Source organism: Danio rerio, chromosome 4, assembly GCF_049306965.1.
Source record: "Danio rerio strain Tuebingen ecotype United States chromosome 4, GRCz12tu, whole genome shotgun sequence".
NCBI lineage: Eukaryota > Metazoa > Chordata > Actinopteri > Cypriniformes > Danionidae > Danio > Danio rerio.
The window spans coordinates 75,125,686-75,150,000 of record NC_133179.1 but is presented as its reverse complement, the minus strand read 5'-3'; the positions used below and the strand labels follow the sequence as shown (position 1 = coordinate 75,150,000).

Below are 24,315 nucleotides of genomic sequence, written 5' to 3'. Positions count from 1 at the left end.
CAAGTGGCCAGATGCTGTATCTCCTCCCTGTAGGCCGTCTCATCATTGCTGCTGATTAGACCAATCACTGTGGTGTCATCTGCAAATTTGATGATGGTGTTAGATCTATTAACAGGCCTACAGTCAACGGTAAAAAGGGAGTAGAGGAAGGGGCTCAGCACACAGCCCTGTGGTACACCAGTGTTGGGTGTGACGGTGGTGGAGCAGATGTGACCTGATCTAACATTCTGAGGTCTGTTAGTCAGAAAGTCCATAATCCAGTTGCAGAGTGATGTGTCAATATCTAGGTTCCTTTGTTTGATCAGTAACTTAGAGGGTATGACAGTGTTGAATGCTGAGCTGAAGTCCACAAACAGCATTCGTGCATAAGTGCTTTTATTGTCCAGGTGTGTGAGTACAGAGTGCAGTGCTATAGAGACTGCATCATCTGTGCTCCTGTTGCTACGGTAGGCAAACTGATGTGGGTCCAGTGTGGGTGGCAGACAGTCTTTTAGATGTGCCAGGACCAACCGCTCGAAGCACTTCATGATGATGGGTGTGAGTGCTACAGGGCGGTAGTCATTCAGGCATGTTGGGCTGGAGTGTTTGGGCATTGGCACAATAGAGGTGGTTTTAAAGCATGTTGGCACAGCTGCTAGGTTGAGCGACAGGTTGAAAATGTCTGTGAATACCCCAGCGAGCTGTTCTGCACATACTTTGAGGACACGCCCAGGAATACCGTCTGGTCCAACAGCCTTACGCCCATTGATACGACTCAGTGCCGTGTGTACTTCTGAGGAGGTGAGTGTGATAGGTGAGTGGTCGGTGGAGGAAGTGATCCTGGTGTAGGGTTCTTTATTGTCTCTGTCAAAGCGGGCATAAAAGTCATTTAGCTCGTTCAGGAAGGAGACGTCAGTGGCTGTGGGTGTGGACTGGCTGGGTTTGTAGTTGGTGATGACCTGGATGCCCTGCCACATGCGCAGAGGATCAGAGTTGGAAGAGTGCTCCTCTAGCTTAAGCTTATAGCAGTGCTTGGCCTTTTTGATGCCCCTCTTCAGATTAGCCCTGGAAGTGCTGTAGGCCTGTGCATCCCCTGATCTGAAGGCAGTGTTGCGTGCCTTCAGCAGGAGGCGCAACTCCTTGTTTATCCATGGCTTCTGATTCGGGTATGTGGTGATTTGTTTCTGGGTTGTAACACTGTCTATGGTGGTGTTGATATATTCCAGAACAGAGGAAGTGTAACTGTCAATGTCTGTGTGAGAGCCATGTGTGGTCTGGGAAGCAAACATACCCCAGTCTGTGTGTTGAAACCTGTCCTGGAGTGTGGAGTCTGCCCCGCTGGCCACACTTTGATGGTCCTCACTGATGGCTTTACACGGTCGATGAGGGGTGAGTATTTGGGGGTAAGGAACAAAGAAAGGTGATCTGACTGACCCAGGTGAGGGAGGGGGGTCACAGCGTATGCTTCAGCTATGTTTGTGTAAACATGGTCCAATGTTTTGTTTCCCCTTGTGTGGCAGAGAATGTTTTGATGGAATTTAGGGAGCACTGTCTTTAAGTTTGAGTGATTAAAATCCCCCGCAACAATAAAAGCAGCCTCCGGGTGAGCAGTCTGTTGTTTGCTGATGGCTGCATGAAGTTCGTTCATAGCCAGCTTTGCATCAGCATCGGGAGGAATATAAGCAGCAGATATTATGGTGGATGTGAACTCCCGTGGCAGATAAAAAGGTCTACTTTTAACCATTAGGAATTCCAGGTTAGCAGAGCAATGTCTCCCAACGACGACAGAATTTGTGCACCAAGCTTTGTTAATATAAATGCATAATCCTCCGCCTCTGGTCTTACCGGAGTCATCCGCCGTTCTGTCCACTCGGAATGTGTGCTGCTCTGTTAGCGATACAGCGTTGTCTGGTATCCCGCTGTTAAGCCATGTTTCTGTGAAAATCATGACGTTACAGTTCCATAATCTTTTGCTGTGGTTGATGCGCAGTCGAATCTCATCCATTTTGTTCACCAGTGACCGTACATTGGCGAGAAAAATGCTGGGTAAAGAGAGCCGGTGTGGTGTTAGCTTTAGCTTAGCTCTTAGCCCGCCGCGTTTCCCCCGTCTTTGTTCACGTTCTCTGCGCGGTCTGCGAGCACTTCCGCTTGTATTGCTTGTATTTTGGTATTACATTCTTTTTCTGTTTTTTAAAGGAAATGTACTGTATTTTAAGAGAGTAACACGTAATTTTATGTTAATATTTACAGATTATTCCTGTTAAAATAAACTGTAAAAATAAATGTTATTTTACAGATAATTGTCTGGTTTTTTTTTACTGAATTTTCCTGTTTTTTCATTATACAGTGAAATATATATATTTTTTTACAGATATTTTTTGTATTTAAAAATTCCAACATTTAATTTACAGGTAATTGTTAGTATTTTGGTATTACATGTTTTTTCAGGTAGCGCAGTGGGTAGCACGATTGCCTCACAAGAAGGTCGCTGGTTCGAGCCTGTTCGAGGCTTACATGCAATTTTTATACAATAGCTCAATTAAATAAATATTTGTAAACAAGGTTGGCACTGCAGTTGCTGAATAAATTATAGCAAAGCTGCTAAAAATGCAATATGGTGAGCATGTTGGAATGGGTTTCATGTGCTCCACATGTTATAACATGGGTTAGACTATTTGTCCAACTTTAACTGCCAGCTGTTCACAGGATAACGTGTCATCTCGAACAAGTCTCCACATGTGGTCACATGAACTTCATTCGTGGTCACATGTGATGATTATGTGGATTTACGTGACTTTTCTGTAGCCTGTTAAAGTGAAGATTAAATTAAAGTTATAAATGTCAAATAATAGCCTAGTATTTTAGGCCACATACTGTACAGTATATGCACTGTAAAATACAAACAAAAAAATGCTCATTTTAATTATTATATTTATTTTCTATAATATTTATGATGTACGCTATTATACATTTCTAGTAGTGACTAATCACACATATTACTTGTGTATGCATGTTATGACCTGTAAACATTTTTTCTAATCAATCTTTACAGTTGCAATGTGAAGTCAACAAAAAGTTAACTAAACATATGATAGCAGGGTGTAATCGGGCCGAGCTCGGCTGCCCTTCGGCGCCTCCGGCTTCGACTCGACATCAGTGAGTGTTATCCGGGCCGGGTGCGGCCCGCAGCTCGCTCGCGCACATGCGGTTGTGATGCGGCTGTAAAGCACTGGCCCGATTCCAGTCATTCATTTCCGGCCCGAGTCTGTCTGTAGAGTCCGGGCCGCTTCTGGCAAGGACTCGGCTGATGGCAACCGATTAAATTCTTATTTTATCTAGTAATCTGTTAGCTCCACGTTTAAAGATAATTTGAGAAAATATTCATGGTAGGACAGCAACAAAATAATAAGAATATTTAGTGTGGATGGTCGAAATGTTTAGACGCAAACAAAACAATGCTATTTATAAATGGACTATATATATCATCTAGAGAAAAACGGTGAAAAATGCGCTTATTTTCGAGACGGCACGCTCCTGTGCTGACTGTTTTTTTAAAGCAGAAGTTGGTTTCATAAGAAACACATGTAAGAGTAGATGAGATATATCTAGCTGCAGAAACTCAGTAAAGCAGTAAACTCCTGATCCATACTTCAATCCAGGCGGTGGAGTTAATGCTCCAAAAAGCTGGTTGCCGACCGCCATGAAGATCACAGGAAGAAAAAGAAGTTTGTTTGGTTTTTCAAAACTTTCACGTAGATTCCGGTCAAAAAGGTAAGATTTTTACTGCTTGTGTACTGTATACTTTGCGAATTTAGAGCTTAAAAGATTTTTCCAAAGTGTTTGTAACAGCGTTTAGTAATTTAAAACAATTTGATACAAAATGTAACTTGCTTTAAGAAACACGACTGGAGCTAATGTAAGTTATGCTAGCGCTAACGTTACAAACACGTCTGAAAGTTCCTGTTCCTTTAACATAATGTTAGACTGTAACGTGTTTATTAACTGACAACTATTTTAATTGTTTTAAAGAAACATTAAACAAATTGGTGTGTAAGCTAACTTTACGTTAAAGAAAGTTTCTGTAGACGAATCCATTAACACTAACATGGCAAAACATGTGCTTTTAATTCATATGTGAATCAATTATATCTTTTGTTCAAGCTGTAATGTTCAGTTAATGTAAAACTGAACGTCTTAAAGCAGATTTTGATGTTTTTTTTGTTTTGTTTTTTTGTTATTGACAAAAATTCTGATTCTGATAAATTCTAATTTAAATGAATGGGTAACAATATTTGTTGGTTAAGTCTTATTGTTTTTGTTTAGCAAAGGTTAGTGAGTTTTTTTTGCAGCACATCACGACCAAAGATGCCAATGGCACACTCTTATGAACATGTGAATAGACATATATAGTTAGGTGCTTAAAGTCCATTATAAGCTGTAAACTGCTGATACATTTTCAACATAGAATGAGCTTTTCAGACTTTACATTACTAATTGCTTCACAAACAGCTGAAATGGTTTATTGTTATTGGCTATCATCATCAAACATTTTTCACAATGGTAGGTTAATCTTCATGGGTACAGAATAATGCATGTGCTTGACCATCTTACAAATCTATGTCTCAGATTCATAAGGCTGTCACTATGCATGAATCTACTAAAAAATCTTGTAGGCATTAATTAACTTTGATAGTATTTCAGGATTTGAACTTTTCTTTACGGGAGGTTAACAACAATGTGATGTTTCATTATAGATCATATGAGGAAGCTCGACTCAAACATTCACACGCAACTGTGATTTCTGACTGGTAGACAGATGAGGATGATGATCGCCTGTCATACATCTAAAGACAGAACAGGTTTGTTTGCAATTATTTAAAACACATACTGTCAACATTATGTCATTGATCTATTACAACCAGCGAGTTTTGCCCTGGCACTATAATAAAAAAGTGATGTTTTGTTTTGTAAATGTATCTGATCAAGGGACATTAAAGACAACTATACAATGATGAAGAAAAATTACTTGGAACAAAGAGGCTGGATAAAAGGCAGGTATGAAGATTTCAGAAATCAATGCAGCACCACAAGTACCATCACCATCAATGACTATGGCAGAAATCTTAAGACCACCTTCAAGATGCACAGATACTGTACATTCCAGTACACCTATGAACATTTACAGTCCTTGTTCTAGTGCAGTTGGAGATCAAGACAGAACTTATTGCAACTCGTCATGTCTTTGTAAGAAATCAAGACATCACTAAACTTGTAAAGGCTTAATGCAGCTAGAAAATAAAGATAAACTAGAGGATATCAGTAGTGTCTAACCCACTGTAGTATTTACACAAGTTGTATGAGAATAAGCTACAGGTTGATTTATACTAATTTGTTATTTTTCTTTTTTAGCACGACTGAATAAAGATTTAAAATCACACAACGTCATAAAGCAGCAGCTGGGTCTGATTCTCATAAACCAGCAAAACCAAAACAGACGTGATGAAATTCCAGATGTAAACACATTTGACCTTTCTTTGGCCAATTTTACTTGGAAAAGCTTAAATCAACTAAATGAGCAGCCCGAACAAATGAAGAAACGGGTAAGTTCAAGCTCTTGCTAATTTCGAAGTGTTTTAAGTTTATTTGTTTTATTTATTTATTTGTTAGTTTGTTTGTTTTTTTGCTTTGTAGGTAGGCTACTTTGGAATCATTGGTGTTTTGCACTAAGCAGTTGGCCGTATCCTGGAAAAGCTTTTGGTTAACTCCTTGACTAAACAAATTAACTGGAGCGGGCCAAATTAAAAAGTGGCCTTTCATGCACTCCTCCTTAATACTGTCAGAGTTAGTAAGTTGGTATTGAATATACATTTTAATACAATTAGGAGCCGTTTCATCTGTGCATTTCTTTGAATTATTAACCAGAGGAACAAAAAAATCTATATATAGTCCCATTTAGGTTTTACTTATATGAGAGCAAGCATCTTTCTTTTATTTTTTTTACATTAGTACTTGTTCATTACTAATTATCAGTTTATCTTTTAATCACAGATGCAGTGAGGACAAATGTCTATACCACGCCACTGATAAAGAGATTGAAAAATGCATTACATGGTGGCTACAACTTGCTCCTGACAGGGATGGAGGAAGGAGGGAAGAAGAGAAAGCTAATGTGTCAACTGTCTACATCACTATTCTATTCTGTTTTATTTTTTAAACAACATTTTAAGTGTATTAAGATGTTCCCTGATACTTGAGCAATTTGTTTCCTTTCATTTGCATTTATATATATATATATATATATATATATATATATATATATATATATATATATATATATATATAAACAATTTGTTTTTCTTGCAATATACGTTTATCATGTATTTATTTTGTCCTTTGTCTGATTCTTTTCGTTATAGGATATGTATGCAGTTTGCATTTTATTCAAAGGTTAAACACAGTCCCTATACTTTCTGTTTACATTATAGCCTGCGTTTGCTGTTATATAAATTCAAATGGTTGTTATATCAAATATCAATGTAATACCAAAAGGTTTTATAAGGTATATAAATACTGAGTCGCGCCAGCATCCTGGCCGCAGCGCACATTTCACTCGGGTCGCTTACGGCCGCCGCATCTGGCCCGAATCGGGCAGTGAGTCCACAGGCCCGAGTACGACAGACGGAGTCGGGCCGAGTGGTAAGTCTCCGGCAGGCGACAATCTAGCCGGAACTGGCCCGAGTGTATTTTGCCATAAGTGATAACATGTAAAAGTATGGTAATAATCTGTATAACTAACATAATAACTTGTGTAATTACATATATAACTTGTATAATTAAAGTAATAACATGTATAATTACAGTAATAACCTGTATAACTACCATAATAATGTGTATAATTACATAAATAACTTGTATAATTAAAGTAATAACATGTAAAATTACAGTAATAACCTGTATAACTACCATAATAATGTGTATAATTACATTAATAACTTGTATAAAGTAATAACATGTATAATTACAGTAATAACCTGTATAACTACCATAATAATTGTTAGAAATTTATTACTTATTAATTGTAGCTCTTTCATTTCTTTCTATGAATGTAGCTGTGTTATGCCAATGTATGTTATATAGTTGTGTCATGTTTATGCATGTAATTTAGCTGTGTCATGTTCATGTATGTACGTCAAGAGGGGCCAGGGTCTGTGGTGCCAAGGCCAGATAATACAGAACGTAAAGGACCACACCCGGCCAATTCCTAGAACACCAGTTGTTTACACATGTGTATAAAAGTGGTTGGAAGGAAAGAGTTGTTGTTGAAGATGGCCTGAACATACGTGAGGGACACCTCCAACCCGGAGCTCTGTATCTATTGAATTATTCAAATGTATTCATTAAATGGCTAATACTTTTGCATTGAAGAAAAACCTCTCCTGACTCTCATTGAACACGCAGGGAAATAGTTAATGACATCAAAAAATCCCAACAATTGGTGACCTCTGACGTGGAGGGGGAGAGAACATTGATCTGTCGTGTTGCATTGACATCAAGGCATGCCAAAACATAAGGTAAGCAGAAAGCCTGTTTTATTCGAATTTCTGCTATTGGCTACAACTAAATTGATTGATGTCATGTGATATGTAGGATTGATGTAGTTAAAATTTTAAAGCATTTGAATAATTCGATGATTTTAAATGTATATATGTATTAAGTGTTGAGCAGAATTATTGTTGTCAGATTAAAAGTGTTGAAAGAGGAAGACTTTGTGTAGAGAGGAAGACTTTGTGTAAGAGGAAGACTTTGTGTAGAGCAGACAGTAACTACGGCATGGAAAAGAACATATAGTAGGCCCGCCATGAAATTCACTAAGTTAAGAGGGATGAAACATGATGAAATAATATTTAAGTAAATAGTTATATGAGCGGAAACTTGTGTTGACTGTGCCCCGGTAAAAGTGACGACTGGCCGGTTAAAATTGGACTATAAAAAGGAGTGGAATCCCGAAAAACCAGGAAGAGGTGGTTTTCGAACTTTTCTGGGGGCAGATCCCGACATTTTAGTAGGTCCAAGTGTCGAAGATAGGATTAGGGAAAGATTGTAAAAAAGTAGGGGAAAGTTAGTTCGCTGATGAGATTGTGACTGTGTATGAAAATACATGGAATAAGTCAATTGCGTGAAGGCGAATGTAAATAGAGGAACGAGAATTGAGAAGTCTGGAGGGCGCGCATTTTTATTTTGGTCGATCATTTTTGTAAGTAACAGCTTAAATGAGTTATCATATGCATATTTAGTGGGTCATAAATACACATTTTATATTGAATTAAATGTAATTTAAAACTGAGATTTCCGTATTTTTTAAAGCCTAAAAAGACTACTACTGTGGGTGAATTTGATCAAGAATGTGAGTAGTATGGAAACAGACAAAAACAGAATTATAATTACAGCGTCACAAAGTAGGAAATCAATTACTGAGGTTGAGAAAAATAAAAAATTTAATTAAAAAAAAGTCTGCCTGAGGTGGGGGTAAGAATCTTTCTATTTACAGAATAGAGTCTGTGAAATGGCAAACAGAGGCAGAATAGGATAAAAGAGAATATCAAACTATTAGATCAGATAATGATAATAATAAGACTAATAATAATAATAATAATAATAATATAATAATAATAATACGAATATGATGATGATAAGACTAATAATAATAATAATAATAATGGGTACAATATAGGTTATTAAATAAATATATATTGTAAAGCAGTGTAATAAGATAAGTGAAATAAAGAAATGCCGAAAGTAAGAGTAAGATATACTCAATATCGTTATATTAGTTGAAATGGAATGTGAAGCCATATGAATGAATATAGTAATAAAGAAATAAATTTACCAAATAAATAAATATGATTAAACAATAGATAAGTTAGTACATTGATTAAAATATACATGTATAATAGAAAATGATATAGTAAAATTACATTACAATGTAAAGACCAGCTAGTAAAGAACTATTAGATTAGATGAAAAGAAATGGGAAAAGAATGAAGAAAATAACTTGGAGCTAAAGAAAAATAAGCCATTCATCAGCAAAGAGTTTAAATAGATAAATAACTTATTAGTGTATGTATAAATTATTGCAAGTACACTTGGCTAAGTGAAGGTGTAAAAATGGAGAGAGAATTTGACAAAGTGTTTGAGGAGGATGAGACTTTGTTTTGAACAAAATTAAAAGGGCAGTGAGATAATGTAATTAATCAATTAATGAGTGGGACAGAGATAAATAAAAAGCAAGAACTAAAAAGAAATTAGAGAAAGTCAGTATAATGTAAAATGTGCAAATGGCTGGGAAGGTGATCCAAGAGTGAAATTGGCTAAAGTTCTGAGAAATAAAGTCCAGTCTCATAAACAACTTAAAGAACATAGGCAAAATAACTTCAGGGCTATTGGGGTGCCAGAAAAAATATATAAATAAATTAATAAATTAATTAAAATAATTTGAAATAAATAAATAAATAAAACTGAAGAAAGAATGACTAACTTCTTACTGTGCCACAATCTTGCTTTAGCAGATGAGGGGCACGCCCAAGCGAAAGAGCAGAAAATGAGAAGTGAGCACTCAGACAGTCAGAGCAGGAGTGAGAAGAAAAATAAAGGCACTAAAGGCAGTGTGGGGGGTGTGTACCCTGTGATAAAAGCCACTCCTTCTGCTCCAATACAAGACTTTAGGGTGACAGACAGTCAGAAATAGTGGATGAATCAGAAGTTGGGTTCAGCACAAGAATCAATGCAGAAAGTAAGGGAAGCATTAACACAAAAATTAGTAAGTGATAATACAAGATCTAATGTGTAGACATGGAGGCTCAGAGTAGAAGATATTGAGGGAGAAACAAAGAAAGACAAACAGGAAGAGAAATCACTGAATGACACTAGAATTTCCCTATATCCTCTAATAGTAAAAAATGGTAGAGACGAATACCAGCCATGGTGCTTAACTGATATGCATGCTATTATGGAAAGAATTACCACATGTTACCAAAGGGGGAGACAATTGGCTAGCTAGAGTAATCTCGCTAACCCAAGGCCACAGATTAGGCTTTTTCAAGGTATAACGGGGTTTGGAAAAGTCAAGGTTTTAAAAACCGCCAACAATTTTGGTAAAACCGTTCCTCAGGTATGAGTAAGATTTTTTTATTTACTTTTTTTCTCTTTTTTAGTACCTCCAGCAAAAAATATAAAATATATCCAAAGATACTGTTTTAAATTTAAAATAAATCAGTGTTTTTGAAACTAATGAAGACAGCAAAGTCAATGATGCATTTAAATTACATAGCCTGACATGTTTACTTCTCCAAAATAGCATAAATCTTTCGTTTTTTACCCAGACAAGGGGAATATATTTTTGGGCAGTGAGCACAATACTGTGAAACTTTGATATTTTTGTCCAAGGTTATCATACCGTTAGAATCTCATACTGGCCCATGCCTACCACAGATTGGCAGTGAGGGAATTAAGATCTATATTGGGGCAAATAATTTCTAATGGGGAACTGAGACAAATTAAACAGCAAGCTGACACTAATAGATTTTCATCAAGCACTCCTTTTGGCAAACATAGCAACTGCTTGAGGAGCAGTGATTAGAAGAAAGTTTTCAGCACCAGCTGAGGCCATATGTAATATAAAATTGACCCCTAAGGCAAATGAAATACCGGCAGCTTATGTGATGTAGTGCAAACAGGAGTGGGAAGCCCAAACTGGGACACATCCTCTTGCTAACCCCATACATAAAGGGGTGTTTAGAGCAGTCATGGCTGAGAGTACGGAAAGCTGCGTCAAAGCAGCTCTTAAAGAAAAGCCAGATATACCAGGAAGTGCTCCTGCCACCTGTGAGAGACATTTGACACATCGTATGAACAGGGCTGAAGACAAAGCTGACGAGAGTCTGAAATCAAGGAAGAAAAAACTATTATTAAAATTATGAACGAAGCTAGATAGGATGTCAATGGTCAGAACTAAAAAAAAAAAACAGTCAACAATTGGTGCTGTCACCTAAGCCTGAACAACTCTACATGGCACCCGTGTACAACCCAATACCTTAATGCCAACATTAATTTAGAGGACAGAGTAGGGGAGACATGAGAGTTCAATGGGGTCCCAGGGCTGACAGGGGGCGAGAGCGTTGAGAGGGTTACTTCCTGTGTGGGTTACCCAACCATCAAGCATGTGACTGTCAAAGATGCTACACGTGCAATCAAGGGGAACACATTTCAACTAACTGTCCCCAAAGCCAAAACCAACAAGCCCACAGAGGGGGTATGCAAGAAGGCAGAGGCTTCATGGCACAATACACAGGGCTAGCTCTAAACCCTGGCAGACAGAACCCAGAGCGGGGTGGAACACTATATCCACTCTGAGGAGCAAAAGGACAGTACTGAGGAAGCCCACAGAGAGACGGAAGCAGGGCTATGGAGGAGCCAGTGCTATCGATGGATTTTAACGAACACCATCTGAACTTTTTGGTTGACACTCAGGCCACATACTCAATGTTGGTCACCAAAGTCGACCGGGACTTAATTTCACAAAAAAAAAAAAAAAAAAAAAAACTGGAGGTGATGGCTTTCTCTGAGAAATGTGTGTCGAGTTCTTATGGGTTTCACACACCAGTATCTGCTTCTAACTCGAAAGAGCTTCAGCCAATAACAGGGGACACAGGGAACAACTCCAAGGCTTTTTCTGCTTTTGTATTTTAACTTTCAGTTTGCCCAATAATACAATACTGTAGCGCTTGAACAGTAGTAGCGATAACAGTAGCAGCGATAGCAATAGGTTGATAACCTTAGAAAAGGAACAAAATATATAAAATATACATTATTCGCAATACTGACTTAAACAAACACAATGTAATATAAATAAAGACAGTTCCTTCACAAATTTTGTCTCAGCATTATTAATTTGCATATTAAAATAATACTTCTTAATATTAATGCAAGCATTTCACTTTACATAAACTATTTACATAAATGAACAGCATGATTAACTTAATATTGTGCACAAAGTATTATAATGCACAAAATAATGAACTACAGCGCAACAAAATAGTAGCTGTCTTTTATATTGCACATATATTATGAATAAGGCAATGCATGTGGCAGTCCTTGTAATTAGAAATAGTCAATTCTCATACCATCAGTGTCCCTGAGATGACCAAGTGCTGATGTGCCTTCCCTTCCTTACACACTGCAGCTTAAAACTTTCTGCATGCAATCGTGAAAGTTTATTAATGCAGCGATCGCGTTCTTCAGCTTTCACAGCGCGTCTGCATGCATGCACTTGCCATGTGAGTTTTTTTTCTTTCCGCATTCACTCGGCACTTCCCGTATCTCCTCGGCACTTCCCGTATCTCCTCGGCAAGTTCCGTATCTCCTCGGCAAGCTCCGTCAGCCAATTGCTTCCGCCAAACACTTTCAGTTTCGTTAGTTCCGCCTAATTCCTCCATGCATTGATTCGTATGAAGTCCAAATTCGCGATTTGACTTTACACCTCCCACTTGAACTACTGGTTCTTTGAACCCAAGTTGTTCACAGAATTTAGTGCGTGTTTAGTGCTGTTCCTCTATAGGTATTAAGACAACTAAACGTCTTACGTCTCTGTGGAGGATAGTTGCAGGGATTCTGTCAGTCAACTTTTTGGTTGTGACTTTGGCTTTAGCAGGCTTTACGTTTGAGACTGGGTAGCTTGTGAAGACTTTAACATTCACATCTCTGACAATACCTTTGTCATCAGCATTGACTTGGATGACTCTGGCCAACTTGTACTGACTCCTCAGTGCATTTTGGTCTGCTAACCAGACGACATCTCCAACAGCAACATTTCTTTCCTTGGTGTGCCATTTGTTTCTTACAAACAAGTTTGGCCCTGCTAACTGACTCCATTTCCTCCAGAATTTGTTAACTTCTCCTTGGATGACTTTTAATCTTTTATAAGGATAGCCAACAAAATCAAAGTCACCTGGGTCTCCCTTTGGTCCAGATCTTCCTAACAGGAGAGAGTTGGGAGTGACATATTCTACACAATCCTCTCTGCTCTGCGTCCTTGCATCAATAGGCCTCTCATTAGCCAGGTTAGCTGCCATATAAAGGAATGTTTGAAATTCGCTCCAAGTGAAAACACCATCACCTCCCAAGTTGTGAAGGGCTCGCTTTACTATGCGAACAGCGGCCTCTGCTGCTCCGTTCCTGTGAGGAGAACTTGCAGGATGGATCTTCCAAACCCATTCAGTTCCGTGTTTAGTAGCTTCTGCCTCTAGCTCAGATGTTTCTAACTTGTCCAGGAACTTGTAAAGTTCTGTGAGAGCAGGTTTAACTCCGATAAAATTTGAGCCGGGGTCGGACCATAATTTTCTTGGATGACCCCTCAAAGCCGTGAATCTTTGGTAGGCTAGCATAAACCCTTCAGCAGATTGGTCACTCACAATGTCAGTGTGTATCGCTCTAGATGCCATACAGCAGTAAACGATTCCCCAAACTTTGAGATGTACTCGCTTCCTCACTTCATCCTTTACTATGTATGGTCCAAACAGGTCTAAAGTTGTGTATTCAAAGGGTGCTGCTGGTTCTGTCCTTTCAGGAGGAAGGTCTGCCATGATTTGCTCACATCTCTTTGCTCTTGCCTTCCTGCAGATCACACAGCTGTCTACAACTTTCTTGGCTAGTCTCCGACCTTTAATCACCCACGCTTTTTTCCTCATTCTTAGAAGTGTCCCTGCTACCTCCTCATGATTTGCACTGTGGGCTTCTCGGGCTAATAACATGGACACCCATGCACTACAAGGTAATATTGGGACTGCAATCTTTTCTTCATTAAAGATCTGTATTCTTCCACCACAAACCAAGAGTCCTGAATTTTCTCTATACACAGCCAGTCTGCTAAGTGTAGTGTCGGGAAAAGTCACACCCTGTTGAGCAGCTAGAAAGAGTTCTTTCAGAATATACTCTTCCTCTTTCACAGTCAGCATGGTTTGTTTGATCTTGTTTTGCAACACTTCTTTTCTTTTTCTCTCATTTGAGTCCTGATCCCTGAATCCTAGCCACTTCTTTACAGCACGCCAAACCCAGCCGATGACTCTGACTAGCTTGGTTAAATTGCTGTATTTTTCCTCATCCACTAGTTTCTTAATAATTAAGTCACGAGGTGTTCCTTTTGGTAAGTTTGGTCTTTTTCCATTTTCACCAGAGTCAGAAACAACATTGATTGAATCACCAAGGATTGAAACTTCAGGAATTCCTTTACCTGCTTCTGCCAGGTCCCTCTTTGTTTGAGATCTTGTCAGAACTGCTGAGAATGTTTTCCGTTGAAGTCTGTTAACATTCTCCTTGGCATCAGCAGCAACCTCAGCAGCTGATTTCTTTGGCCACTCCTCTACTGAATATCTGAGGAATTGTGGTCCCTCCTGCCATTCGGACTCTTCAGCAAGATCTTCAGGAGTGCCTCCTCTAGTAATGATGTCAGCGATATTGACATCCCCTGGTATCCACCACCAGTCACTTACTGATCCAGACTTTTGGATTTCTCCAACTCTATTTGCAAAGAAAGTTTGGTAGCCATAGCTATCACGTTGAATGGCCCCCAGCACCGTTTGACTGTCTACCAGGTGAAACCAGCGCTCCACTTCCATCCGCCCATGCTTTTCAAAGTACTTCCTGAGTCGTGCAGCGAAAACTGCACCGCAGATTTCAGCCTTCACAGCATCTCCTTTCTGGTCTAGTGGTGTTAGTTTTGCTTTAGATTCAACTAGTCTGACGTCTATCCCCTGGTCTGTATTCCATCTTAGGTACAATACAGCTCCATATGTTTTATCACTACCATCTGAGAAAGTGATTCCCCAGGGTTTTCCTTTCCAGCCAGGAGGTGTAAGACTTCTGTGGAACTTGACCTGATTAAGCTGCACATATTCCTCAAATAATCTGATAGCTTCTTCCCTGAGGTTTTCAGAAAGTGGCATGTCCCATGTCTCACGGGTTAGACTCCCCTTTCCTGTCTCTTGGAAAGCTTTCCTGACAAGAATTGCACCCTTCTGTTTGGCAGGAGTGACAAGACCAACTGGGTCATAGAGGCCAGCAACTTGGCTTAACAGGTGCCTTCTGGTCAAAGGGTTTGGTGTTCTCAGTCTCACCTCACTTTTTAAGAGGTTCTGACCCGTTCTCATTTTCTTCTTTCTTACTGAGAAATTAATGGAAGCCATGATGTACAGCTTATCCTCCTCTACCAAGTACCCTGTGCCCAAAGCCTTGTTGTCTTCATCTCGTAGCTGGTTTGGTAGTATGATTGTTTTAGATTGAGAGATTGATTCTTTTGGAACTTGACTTGGATCAACCACTTCATTCCTCCCACTTTGCTCCGACCGAACCCATGGTTTCAGTGCAAATCCGCCAGCTGCTAGAATCTCCTCTAGCCCATTTGTTATCTCTTTCAGTCTCTCCTGGCTATTATGGGATGTAAGGATGTCATCCACATAACTGTCCTCCTCAAGGACTCTGCACTCTTCTTTTAAATGAGCAAACTTTGCCAGCCTAGCTGTCTCACGCATAGCTAACTGTGCAATGCATCCAGCAGGACGATCTCCAATGTTAACTCTAGTGATAGCGTACTCACTTATTTCTTCGTCTTGAGTGTCTCTCCAGAGAAATCTGTGAAGATGAACCTCACGCTCTTCCAGCCACACTGAATTGTACATCTTTTTTATGTCTCCAAGAGCAGCAAATACTCCCTTCCTGAATCTTAGCAAGACAGCTCTGATTGGGTTGAGTACATCTGGTCCTTTTAACAGAAGATCATTCATGCTTAGCCCTTTGAATTTCTGACTACTGTTCCAGACAAGTCGCACTGGAGTGGTAGTTGAATGCGGATTTGGTGCTACCAGGTGACTAACATACCAAACAGGTCCCTTCCATTCCTCAATTACTTGTTTAGTAAGCTTTGTTGCTGCACCCCTTTTCACCATGTCATGGACTTGAGCTGCATAAATGTCCTGCCATTCTGGTACCTTTTTCAGTTGCTTTTCTGTTCTGAGGAAAGCAGCTTCTACTCCACTTCTGTTGTAAGGAAGTGTAGCTGGGTCCTGAATCCATGGATACTTTGTATCCCAGTGTGGAGCTGTGCTGTGGGTATCTATTTCAACATATGTGAGACCCTCTCTTATAATCTCCAGTTCTCTTTCTTCTGCTAGGGTCATCTCCTTCCCTCCAGGCTGACAGTTTCCACAGCGACATCCTCCACATTTTGGCTCACAAGCTGTGCCAATACTATCCCATTTCCACCAGTCAATAAACTCTCTGTTGCTTGCTAGTGAACTTCTTGGGCTCTTTCCTTCTTTGACAATATCAGTAATTGCTGGTCTTTCTGCTTTTTCTATGATTTCTTCATACCTGGCTGCAGCTGTTCTCATGGACCGAGCAAAATGTGTTTTGGACTCGTATGCAGCCATATCCACCACTTCAAACAAATCAGGGTGTGCTCCAGCCACTGTTTTCCCCAGCGGGCTGTCCCACAGGACAAGATCCCCAACAATCTTCACTCTTTGTGGAGCGAGTCTGCCCTCTCGGTGACTGATGAGGAGATCTATTTTTCCTGGTCTTTTCAGTTCTTCTAATTCCACCTCTGGAAAGAATTCTCTAAGTTTCTCTTGACTTACGATTCTATGAACTTTGGCAATTTCTTCCAAACCATAGCAGATCAACTGATGAGCCTTCACTGTCCCCTCAGGAGTTTTGACTCTAATCCTGAGAAGGTATCTATTTGTGCTTACTCTGATTGCCATCTTGCCAACTCCATGAACCACTAGAGTGATTTTTTCACCTCTCAGCTTAAGTCTTTCAGCAGCTTCATGGGTGATATAGTTTGTATCAGAAGCCAGATCTATCAAAGCGCCAATCTTCTGTCCTGCATTCGTGGTTACTTCCATCAGCATCATGATAACAGGAAGCTCCTTTAATCCACTTTTACTGACCAATCCCTGCTGGTCATTTCCTGAGCAGTTTATCATCTTAACTTTGTTGGTGAATGCTTTTTTGCATTTCTCAGCCAATTCTGGAGAAAGTTCAGCCAGGAAATGTTCCTGCTCTGCAGTCAATCCACTTCCTTTTCTACTATCTTTACTGATGGTTTTCCCTTCATTCAGGTTCTTGAGGTCCCATTTTGGACAGAGGAAGTAATGGTGGTCTGAGAAGTCTCCTTTTTTGCAATCTTTGTTTCTGCAAAGGTAGTTATCACTGCACCTGCTGTCATCCTCATGAACTCCCAAGCACTTTTTGCATGCTCCTAGTTTCCTGATGATAGATTTCTTCTCTGTCAGCTTCAAGTCTTTAAATTTTCTGCAGAAGAAAATCCTGTCTCTATGTTTCTCTGCCCCACACACGATGCAACCAGCTTCTGTGGAGTCTTTCTTTGTCGTTCTAGTGAAAGCGTAATTCTTCTCAAATTTTCTTTCTGGCTTTTCCACTCTTTCTGAGATCCTAAGTTGTTCCAGCCTTTCAAGCACTTCTTCCTGTTTCTGAAGGAATTGTAACAGCTCATCAAAGTGTTTGTCTGGTGTGATGTTATTTGCAGGATCTGTCATATATACGAGCCATTCTCTTTTCAAGAGTTCAGGTAACTTGCTTTCGATGGATTTTATCACAAGAGGATTCTTCATTGCTCCAACGTTTCCAAGATCTGTGAGATCAGCCAAGGCTTTTTCCACCATTTGGATTAATTCTATTACCCTTCTTGGTTGGTTTCCTCTCAAAGCTGGCATTTTCTCTAGTTCCTCTACAATTTCCATGGCAATTGTAATTTTGTTACCGTATCGGTTGTCTAACACCCTGAATATGTCATCAGCAGTGTTGTAGGAAGACAATCTGAGCTCTTTTGCGATTCTGTCATCCACGCTATCCACTAACTGAATCTTTTTCACTTCAACAGACCCAGTGGGCTCACCTTGCTTCTGGAGATTTTCCCAGTCTCTCTTCCAACGATAGTAATCTCTCTTATTACCAGTGAATTTAGGTAGACTTGTTGGTTTAATTTTTACCACTGGCATGATCTGTCCTGCAGGTACCATTATGTTTGGATTGTTTGTCATACTCGTGTCTAATGCTTGTGTATCTTCAGCAGCTCTTCGGGCCCAAGCGAATTCAGCTTTTCTTGATTCAAGCTCATTGCTACACTCTTTCAGTTTGCGAACATGACTTTCAAGATCCTTTCTCTCAGGTGCTGGAATCCATCTTTCCCATTTTAGCAAAGTTACAGTTGCCTCTTTCACCAGTCTCATCGAGAGCTCCAGTTGCACTTCATAACTTTCATATCCAGTGCCATCAACAGGCATAGCGGCTGTGCGATCGCAGGCTTTTTCAGCTGCTGAAATTGTGGTTAACACATCACTTTGTCCATATCTTTGCCAGAGATTATCTTGTACTATCTCAGTTACTTCGTCAAACTTTGCATTACATTCTTCCACAGCTTTCTTAAAGTCAGCTTCTTGCTGTGCTGAAAGTTGTACCTCTGCACCATCTTCTGTAGCTTCAATCTCTGCTATTAATCCAGCTTTATAGTCATCATTAGTTTCAAACACTTTTCTTGCTCCAGAAGAAAGCTTTTTAAATTCTTCTTTTAGCTCTGATTCTATAAGTCGGTGTGCTTCTCTACAGAGAAAGTTAGCTTGTTTGGTAAAGCTACTTTTTGCAGTGGTTCTTTCCTTTTTTAGCTGTTTAACTGATTTTCCTAATGCTTCCTCAGCCATTTTCCTTGAATTTTTCTTTCACTTGGTGTCAGCAGAACTTTGTCTTCGGACGTCACAAAGCCGTTGATCTTTATGTCCAGCTGCTACACTCTTGGTTATCAACTGTCGAGTTCTTATGGGTTTCACACACCAGTATCTGCTTCTAACTCGAAAGAGCTTCAGCCAATAACAGGGGACACAGGGAACAACTCCAAGGCTTTTTCTGCTTTTGTATTTTAACTTTCAGTTTGCCCAATAATACAATACTGTAGCGCTTGAACAGTAGTAGCGATAACAGTAGCAGCGATAGCAATAGGTTGATAACCTTAGAAAAGGAACAAAATATATAAAATATACATTATTCGCAATACTGACTTAAACAAACACAATGTAATATAAATAAAGACAGTTCCTTCACAAATTTTGTCTCAGCATTATTAATTTGCATATTAAAATAATACTTCTTAATATTAATGCAAGCATTTCACTTTACATAAACTATTTACATAAATGAACAGCATGATTAACTTAATATTGTGCACAAAGTATTATAATGCACAAAATAATGAACTACAGCGCAACAAAATAGTAGCTGTCTTTTATATTGCACATATATTATGAATAAGGCAATGCATGTGGCAGTCCTTGTAATTAGAAATAGTCAATTCTCATACCATCAGTGTCCCTGAGATGACCAAGTGCTGATGTGCCTTCCCTTCCTTACACACTGCAGCTTAAAACTTTCTGCATGCAATCGTGAAAGTTTATTAATGCAGCGATCGCGTTCTTCAGCTTTCACAGCGCGTCTGCATGCATGCACTTGCCATGTGAGTTTTTTTTCTTTCCGCATTCACTCGGCACTTCCCGTATCTCCTCGGCACTTCCCGTATCTCCTCGGCAAGTTCCGTATCTCCTCGGCAAGCTCCGTCAGCCAATTGCTTCCGCCAAACACTTTCAGTTTCGTTAGTTCCGCCTAATTCCTCCATGCATTGATTCGTATGAAGTCCAAATTCGCGATTTGACTTTACAATGTGAATGTGAAAGACTGCCTTTAACTGAGCCTATATCAGCGTCTGTGGCTGGACAACAACTGAAACACAGATTTCTGTTACCAGACAGAGCCCTATAGACTTATTGGGCAGAGACTTGTGAATAAAAGTGGGTGCATCAATTCTGTGCTGTGCTGATGGTGTCATTGTAAGATTTCCCACAGGCCTCACCAAGAACTGTTCATTAAACACACCTGGCATGGAAGGACAGTGGCTACTGTCATCTGCATAAGAACCTGAGGAAGCTGACAAATACTGGATCAAACTGTAACCAGATACCCCACAAAGAGAGGGCCAGCTCTCGCTCTATGCCTTATGGAAATCTTGGGTAACCCTTATTGCACCATACATGCCTTTCAGCGACCTAACACACATGACTTTATTCTATAACAGAAACCAAACCAAATGGGATCAAGAAACTTTTTAAAGTAAATTGGAAGACTATGATTGGCAAATTGGGTGAAAGGGAATTTGGGTGGAAAAAGAAGGAGTAGTAGGGGCAATTTACTTGGCTAAAGAAAATAGATAGTAGTATATGAAGGGTCCAGAAGCAGAACCACATGTCAAATTGACCATACATCTAGAGCACCAAGCTAAGGATTCAGGGCCAATGATAAAAGGATTGTCTAAATTGACAGATTAGGTTGCCACCAAAATACCAAATGTATTTTATCCACCATCAGATAAAACATATCTAATTGATACGTCTACAGTAGATAGCATGATCATGAAACACATATAAGCCATGGTTGTCATGGAAGGGACAGAACAGATCATGAGCTGACAGTACCAATGTTAAACCGTTTACCAGGCCAATTATGGTCCACGGGACCAACAGATGTGTATTTTTGTTCCTTGGCGTCAGACAATTGAATTGACTGAAAATAGGCTGATTGGACAGCCACACTATTCTTACAAGCCACAAGGTGAGACAGTCATTGCAGACACAATAGAAGAATTGATAACAGTAGGTGTGTTAGAGCCATCAAACTCACAACAGAATTTTACTCCAAATTTATCTGTAGAAAAACAAAATACAGGAAACTACAGGATGGCTCATGGAAAAAAAAGGTTAACACTATAGTGCAGACAGCCACATTGCCAATGCCAAAATCCATACACTGCACTATAAGCATTGAGTCCAGAACATGAGTGGTTCACCCATATAGATTTAGCTAATTCATTTTTCTGTTTACCACTGGCACCAAAATTGAGGGACATATTTTCATTTACCTTTAGGGGGCAGCAATACAGGTACACAAGGGTACCTCTAAGTTTCATATTGTCTCCAGGGTTGTTCAATCACACCCTGAGAGCTCTACTGAGCGATTGACCTTTGCCAGAGAGAGTGGTGTTGATCCAATATTTGGATGACAATTTACTAGCTGCAAAAACAGATGACACCAGTTTGAATGTGACTAAGCAGGAGTAATTATAAATATTTCAAAGTAAGTAAATCAAAATTACAAGTGTGTAGGCCACAGGTCACATTGATGGGACGAGTAGTGTCTGGACTGGGCATGGGAATATCGCCCAACCACCGATCAGTTATTTTGAAGAACAAAAAACGATGACTATAAAAGATATGCTGTCATTTTTGGGCCTGGCTTGTGTTCAGTAGACACCTCATAGCACAATTCATTGATAGAACAACACCATTAAGACAACTAGTGTAGGAAAAGGGAGCTGGACAGTTGAATGCTACACTAGATTGGACAACAGAAACAGAGAAGCAGTTCAGCAGCCAGTGCAGTTGATTTGGCTAATCTTGATTATTGGCTTCCTTTCTATTAAGATGTGTCAGAAACAGAAAAGACAGTGGAAAAGTATTGTTTGAGTAAAAAAAAGGAAAAAGATGGTTTTGATGCATCTTAGCTTTTTAATGGACAAGGCAGAACAATGCCAGCTTCCATCTACAAGATTTGCAGCAAAGTTAGAAAAGATAATTCAGAAAACAGCACATCTGATCATGGGACATAAAGTCAAAATGTTGACATCACACTCAGAGAAGGCATACGTAAATTCTATTGCAGTAACAATGTCATTGCTAAGACAGAATAGATTGTTGAAAGTGTTGAGTGCACCAACAAACCTAATTTTCACACATGAAGGCATCAACATGGCTGACTATATGGTTGAGAGGGAGAGCCACACAATTGCGAAGAGTTAGTCTTGGGGGATAGTAAGCTGAGACCAGATTTAAGAGCAGCAGTGGCACTGACAGGTGAGGTAGAAACTTGCAAACGGATGAGTATTGTTATAGGGATTCTGAAGTAGAATTGAAAGCAGGCTATGCAGACAAAAATCGGCACAGACCAAATTAAATTAGGTAAAGGCCTTACCAATTGAATGTATGGGTATTAAATCATCACTGAATAAAACAATGAGTTTTACACGTTTTGAATTGTTGACAGGTCATCATTATCCAGAACCAGGAGCAGCCTTGACGTGCACTGACAGTGCACCGCTGATGAACAAGCCATATTATGACAAATTAACAGCTTTACTCTCAGATTTTTCTGAACAGATTTTTGTGAAATGCCTGGAGGGGGCCTAAGAAAAAGTGGTCCCTACATCTGAATAGGTGTTGCTGAAGGTATTCAAGTGAAAGTGGGAGGAGCCAAGGTGGATTGGTCTATAAAGAGTGACAGAGAACATCACACAGACTGAGGTTACAGGTTAAAGGTGATACATGATAGTAATGGAATGTTTATGTTTTAAACAGATTCACCAAACTGGCAGCTAAGGAGTACAGATGGCGGCCATGAGTAAAATCAAGGCCGAGAGGGGGAGTGCGTAGCAAAGAACAACATAAACAAATGATTGACCCGCTGCCCTCATGACAAGAGGGGACGTCTGACTAAATAGGGAGTGCAAGCATGTATTGGGGTAGGAGCTAAACACGCAGTAACCTCGATACATGGGAGCAACCTGATAGTAGTGCAGGCCTACGGATGACAACGAGGAAGTGTGCTATCACAAAAGAGGGACAAAGAACAGTGTTCTGTTTGATCACAAAAGAGAAAGTCACTGATTTACCAACAGATGACAATTTGACCAGAACATTTGAGGTTTTGATTTTCATTTTAATCAATGTCTTGATTCTACCCATAATGCTACAACTTTTAATTTCATTGTAAAAAGTTTGGACCTTAGCTCTCAATGATATTATGGTACTTTTGAATTTTTCATTGGAGCATATTTTTTTACGGGTTTGGATTCCCTTTTTGATTGTAATCAAATTTTTAAAGCTTGAAAATTTTAATTTGAATTATATTGATAACTAAAAATAACTGAATAAAATAAATAATCATACCTCTTATGATAAAGTGCATAAGGTAGGAAAATGAAATTGTGAAATAATTGGAAGTTAATGGGAGTGTTTGGCAAAACAACCCTGAATATAGTGGGCATAATTTTTAGGATAAGAAATGATTAGAATGAAGCCATGGAGTAGAGAGACTCCACCACTCAATAAGAGAACTAGGGGTGAACAGATTGTTGAGTGAATCCAACAGATAGGGAATTGAGTTAAAAGGGTTTATGGGCATTTTCTAATATAATGAAAGAGCACTATGTAAACAACAAGGTGTAAGCAACCATTTTGGAAAAATGGGTAAAGGATTGTATTTGGCAAATATTTGTAATAATGTTAATTGATTTTTATTTTTTATTTTTCTTTACGTTTAGATTTTGGTTATCTGTGGTTGTGAGCTCCTTTAGAGGAGCTCAAAAGAGGGATTTTGTTAGAAATTTATTACTTATTAATTGTAGCTCTTTCATTTCTTTCTATGAATGTAGCTGTGTTATGCCAATGTATGTTATATAGTTGTGTCATGTTTATGCATGTAATTTAGCTGTGTCATGTTCATGTATGTACGTCAAGAGGGGCCAGGGTCTGTGGTGCCAAGGCCAGATAATACAGAACGTAAAGGACCACACCCGGCCAATTCCTAGAACACCAGTTGTTTACACATGTGTATAAAAGTGGTTGGAAGGAAAGAGTTGTTGTTGAAGATGGCCTGAACATACGTGAGGGACACCTCCAACCCGGAGCTCTGTATCTATTGAATTATTCAAATGTATTCATTAAATGGCTAATACTTTTGCATTGAAGAAAAACCTCTCCTGACTCTCATTGAACACGCAGGGAAATAGTTAATGACATCAAAAAATCCCAACATAATGTGTATAATTACATAAATAACTTGTATAATTACAGTTATAACATGTATAATTACAGTAATAACCTGTATAACTACCATAATAATGTGTATAATTACATAAATAACTTGTATAATTACAGTTATAACATGTATAATTACAGTAATAACCTGTATAAATACCATAATAACTTGTATAATTACATAAATAACTTGTATAATTACAGTTATAACATGTATAATTACAGTAATAACCTGTATAAATACCATAATAACTTGTATAATTACATAAATAACTTGTATAATTACAGTTATAACATGTATAATTACAGTAATAACCTGTATAAATACCATAATAACTTGTATAATTACATA

General features: G+C 39.0%; 1 protein-coding gene and 1 long non-coding RNA gene across 3 annotated transcripts in view; one reads left to right on the top strand and one right to left on the bottom strand.

Moving 5' to 3' along the window:
- LOC141381790 (NACHT, LRR and PYD domains-containing protein 3-like) overlaps positions 1 to 24,315 on the bottom strand; it is a 52,433-nt gene that overhangs the window by 3,740 nt on the left and 24,378 nt on the right. The gene's annotated exons all lie outside the window — the stretch shown is intronic.
- On the top strand, positions 7,298 to 23,899 carry LOC108184070 (uncharacterized). The gene is made up of 2 exons (XR_012402764.1): positions 7,298 to 7,550; positions 22,503 to 23,899. It is a non-coding gene; the product is annotated as an uncharacterized lncRNA (long non-coding RNA).